Source organism: Oncorhynchus masou, chromosome 6 (assembly GCF_036934945.1).
Source record: "Oncorhynchus masou masou isolate Uvic2021 chromosome 6, UVic_Omas_1.1, whole genome shotgun sequence".
NCBI classification, from domain to species: Eukaryota; Metazoa; Chordata; class Actinopteri; order Salmoniformes; family Salmonidae; genus Oncorhynchus; species Oncorhynchus masou.
In genome coordinates, this window is record NC_088217.1 from 21,827,080 (window position 1) to 21,833,079 (window position 6,000).

Below are 6,000 nucleotides of genomic sequence, written 5' to 3' on the forward strand. Positions count from 1 at the left end.
AGATGAGAGGGGTACCCTCCCCCTGCAGGGTTTTCCTCAGATGGAGGGAGATTCTTCTCTGTCTAATACAGTTTCTCATATGCTCTCCTCCTCTCTCTCTCTCTCCCTTTCCATCTTTCTCCTGTTCTTATAGTTTTCTTCTCTCATTCCTGTACCTCCCACCCCTTCTCTCTGCCTCTAAAGTACAGTTATCCTCCTTGTTATCCATTCCCCATCCCTCTCCCTCCCTCATGCTCTCACTCTTTATTCTGTAGAAACATTATGAGCTGCAGGGAGGAACCCTTTTCTCCCCAATAGAAAACATGAAGCAGGTCACATATGAACACATATTGTATACAGTACCATGACAGATGTTGTTTACGGTATGTTGCCCCCAAACACATAATGAATAATCAGTTAATGTACTGAGGCAGGCATGGAGATGCTGGACGGATGAGAGAAGGACAGATGGATGTAGGTTTGATTACATGCGACTCATCCTCTGTAACCCCTCACACACTGTGCGTTGCCCTGGATACCAAGATCAGCTCGATAACTAAATGTAAACGTTAACTGTAAGGCAATTGTGTGCCTACAGTGCCTTCAGAAACTATTCACACCCCTTGACTTTTTCCACATTTTGTTGTTTAAAATGTATTACATTTAAAATGTATTACATATAGATTTTGTGTCACTGACCTACACACAATACCCATAATGTTAAAGTGGAATTTATTTGACTAAATTAATACAAAGGGAAAAGTTGAAAGGACTCATCTCTTTACTCCACACATACAATTATCTGGAAGGTCCCTCAGTCGAGCCGTGAATTTCAAACACAGATTCAATCACAGAGACCAGGGAGGTTTTCCAATGCCTCACAAAGAAGGGCAACTATTGGTAGATGGGAAAACAAAAAGCAGACATTGCATATCTCTTTGAGCAATACAACATGGGATTTTACTGAGTGGCCTAGTTACCGTTTTGACATAAATGGGCTTGAAAATCTATGGCAAGACTTGAAAATGGCTGTCTAGCAATGTTCAACAGCCAACTTGACAGAGCTTGAAGATTTAAAAAAGAATCATGTGCAAATATTGTACAATCCAGGTGTGCAAAACTCTTAGAGACTTACCCAAAAAGACTCACAGCTGTAATCAGTGGAAAAAGGAGATTCTAACATGCATTGACTCAGGGGTGTGAATAATTATGTAAATTAGATATATAACAAAACATTTCAGGCTATTCCACAAAATGTGGAATAAGTAAAGGGGTATGAATAGTTTCTGAAGACTCTATACGAGTGTATAAATGTATTTAGATTTTGTGTGTACTGTGCGTGTGTTACATTTACAGTGCATTTGGAAAGTATTCAGACCCCTTGACTCAGTACTTTATTGAAGCACCTTTGGCAGCGATTACAGCCGAGTCGTCTTGGGTATGACACTACAAGCTTGGTACACCTGTATTTGGGGAGTTTCTACCATTCTTCTCTGCAGATCCTCTCAAGCTCTGTCAGGTTGGATTGGGAGCATTGCTGCACAGCTATTTTCAGGTCTCTCCAGAGATGTTACATCAAGTCTGGGCTCTGGCTGGGCCACTCAAGGGCATTCAGAGACTTGTCCCGAAGCCACTCCTGCGTTGACTTGGCTGTGTGCTTGGGGTCATTGTCCTGTTGGAAGGTGAACCTTCGCCCCAGTCGGAGGTCCTGGGGCGGAGGTCTTTCCCTCGATCTTGACTGGTTTCCCAGTCCCACCACTGAAAAACATCCCCACAACATGATGCTGCCACCATCATGCTTCACCGTAGGGAGGGTGCCAGGTTTCCTCCAGACGGGACACTTGGCATTCAGGCCAAAGAGTTCAATGTTGGTTTCATCAGACCAGAGAATCTTGTTTCTCATGGACTGAGTCCTTTAGGTGCCTTTTGGCAAACTCCAAGCGGGCTGTCATGTGCCTTTTACTGAGGAGTGGCTTCCATCTGGCCACTCTACCATAAAGGCCTGATTGGTGGAATGCTGCAGAGATGGTTGTCCTTCTGGAAGTTTCTCCTATCTCCACAGAGGAACTCTGGAGATCTGTTCGAGTGACCATTGGGTTATTGGTTACCTTCCTGACCAAGGCCCTTCTCCCCAGCTTGCTCAGTTTGGCTGGGCGGCCAGCTCTAGGAAGAGTCTTGGTGGTTCCAAACTTCTTCCATTTAAGAATGATGAGGCCACTGTGTTCTTGGGGACCTTCAATGCTGCAGAAATATGTTGGTACCCATCCCCAGGTCTGTGCCTCAACACAATCCTGTTTCAGAGCTCTACGGACAATTACTTCAACCTCATGGCTTGGTTTTTGCTCTGACATGCACTGTCAACTGTGGGATCTTATATAGACAGGTGTCCAAATCATGTCGAATTAATTGAATTTACAACAGGTGGACTCTAATCAAGTTGTAGAAACATCTCAAGGATGATCAATGGAAACAGGATGCACCTGAACTCAATTTGAGTCTCATAGCAAAGTGTCTGAATACATATGTAAATTAGGTATTTCAGATTTTATTTAGATTTTTTATACATTTGCAAACACTTCTAAAAACCTGTTTTCGCTTTGTCATTATGGGTTATTGTGTGTAGATTGATGAGGGAATGTATTTCATCAACTTTAGAATAAGGCTGCAACATAACAACATGGAAAGGGTGTGAAAACTGAATGCACTGTACATTTGAGTCATTTAGCAGACACTCTTATAGAGAGCAACCTACAGTAGTGCAGACTTTTTCATACATTTTCATACTAGTTCCTCGTGGGAATCAAACCCACAACCCTGGCTTTGCAAGCTCCAAGTCCTACCAACTGTCTGTGTGTGTCTGTCTGTGTATGAAGATTCCTGCTAGATGCATGTCTTTGCATGAAATTCTGTCGTTTGTATGTTGATGTGTGGGGGTGTTAGGATGCGGAAAACAGAGAGAGAGGAGAGAGCAGAGAAAGACAGAGAGCAGAGTATGAAGAACAGAACGACACACACACACACACACTCGTTCTCGCACTCTAACACACACACACACACACACACACACACACACACACACACACACACACACACACACACACACACACACACACACACACACACACACACACACACACACACACACACACACACACACACACACACACACACACACACACACACACACACACACACACACCCCATCCATTACACATGGGGTCTGTTTCTGCAACCGTAGAGCAAGATAATCCAGCCCTTCTGTACATCACAGTCACATTACATGTAGGCCCCTTCAGTGTGTATTAATTATATAGATGCTCAGAGACTATAAATACTGGTGACTGTGCTCTAAATACAGACCTACACATTCTTCAGTTGCCATCTGTGCCAGGACAAAGAGCCAATCACACCATCTCTGTCTCACTGTTTTCAAGGAAAGAATGAGTGTGTGTGTACGTCACATGGGCTATTAATATATTGCATATACACAAACAGTATTCCATCATTTCTATCTCATTGGTGAAGTTATTTGTGTCTCACCACTGAGTATTAATATGCAGTTAAATGTATTACCTCTTCCCGCTGGAAATAATTTAATTGAGTATGGGATTCCATTCCACAATAGTTCATGTACTGTAATCTTTTAAAATAATTATTACATTTACATTTACATTTAAGTCAAATAAAATTAATTCCCTATGAAAAATTATTCCCCTAGAATAGTGTAAATATTGAGCTAAGCTGTCTAAAGTGAAAAATGAAATTATAACCAAGCAAGTCCACATCGCTAGTGTCTTTGTTAAGGCTAATAGAACTGGACACTCTTTTGCATGACCTCCTAAATGTGTTTTCTGCTTTGCTGCTGCTGCTGGTTATGCTGAACTAACGCTGCCTGGCCTGGCCTTGCTTCTATCTGCACTGGGATGCCACACTGAGCAACACCTAATGAAGTTGGTGTGTACAGTCAGGGTTATGACACAGAGCCTCATTCCACGCTTTTCAACTAGGGAGGATGAGGGAGGTAGAAGGAGAACGAAAGATGAAAGAAATTATGGGGGGAAGATGGGGGAGAATGAGTGAGGAATAGGGAGGACAGGGAGGATGTGGGAGATAGAAGATGAGGATGAGGGAGGAAAAGAGAGAGAATGAGGGAGGGTGAACAAGGGCCTGGGTTCACCCTGAGGGAGAGGAAAGGAGTCACACAGAGACGAGGAGGGACCAGGGTAACAAACCAAACCAAACAGTGATAGTGTGACGGAGAGATGAGGGGTGAGAGGCAATCGCTCACATCTCCATACCACACATCCCTTACATATCACATATCCATATCACATATCCCTTACATATCACATATCCATATCACATATCCCTTACATATCACATATCCATATCACATATCCCTTACATATCACATATCCCTTACATATCACATATCATTATCACATATCCCTTACATATCCATATCACAAATCCATATCCCTTACATCTCCATATCACAAATCCATATCCCTTACATCTCCATATCACAAATCCATATCCCTTACATCTCCATATACGTATCCACATCACATATCCCTTACATATCACATATCATTATCACATATCCCTTACATATCCATATCACAAATCCATATCCCTTACATCTCCATATACGTATCCACATTGCATATCCCTTACATATCCATATCACAAATCCATATCCCTTACATATCCATATCACATATCCATATCCCTTACATATCCATAGCACAAATCCATATCCCTTACATATCCATATCACATATCCATATCCATATCCATTACATATCCATATCCATATCACATATCCATATCACATATCCATATCCCTTACATATCCATATCACATATCCATATCCCTTACCCAGTGGCGATTTTAGCATGTACATATTGGTGTGGGAAAAAAATAAAAGTGGGACATGCCACAAAGCCACGACACAACACTAAATGAATTGCACTATAACAACGGCCTACATAAAGCTGTCCCAACAGCAGTCCCAACATCTTACCGCTGCTACACCTGGCTATCAGCGGTGCCTTGTCTAGTAGCGAAACAGTTCATGCAGCCTCATTTCCTGACTTTAAAAAAACATAGCTGATATGGCTGACTTGCTGAAAAAATGTGGTTTCTGACATCAGATGACGACAAGCGGATAAGAGACAATCCGTAATTTCGATTAAGACATTAATGAGCGAGCTCGGACGGACGTAGTCAATATAACTATTTGTTCAGCACTTTTGAAATGTACAGCGACAGAATTCAGAACATGGGGCGTTCTTACAGTGTTCTCCTGTACACCAAGTCAGAACTGTAGGATAAATAAAGGGGGCATTTAAGCATACAATGAAAGTGCTTACAATATTCAATGATTACATTTCCCTAAAACAGGTTTTAGGCTACATGAGCACCACCAAGTCAGAACAGTAACAGTAGGCGAAATTAAGAGGGGTAAATAGACTGAATTATTAGGGTGAGGCACATGGGCTACTAACACCTTACTACACAACATACACTTGTTTCTTAGCTACAGTGTACATATCTCCCTAGTATATTACATAATTTATGCAGCAGCATACAATACATTTTTGGACTCATTTTGTTGTGCTGTGCTCACTTGAACAGGAAGGTGGCGCCACAGTCCTTCGTGAGCAAATTTTGTCATCAAAGTCTGGCATTCTCTGGATTTATTGTGCTTTCAAAACAACTGGGAACTCTGAAAAAAACAAGGTTGAATCACGATGACAACATTGATCTTCAGATCGTAGCTCTAGAAAGAGGCCGGATATACAATTCTGAGTTCGATGACCATTCAAAACGTATTTCCCCAGTTGGAGCTTGTTTATTCCCGACTTCCCAGTTGTCTTGAACTCACTGAAGTCAAGTTTTTGCAGTTCCGAGTTAAGAGTTGTTTTGAGCACAGCACAAATCATGAGTCATTGACAGCATGGCCAATGTTGAATGTTTATCATTTAAACTTGGAAAAGCACCCCTTAATCCCAGAT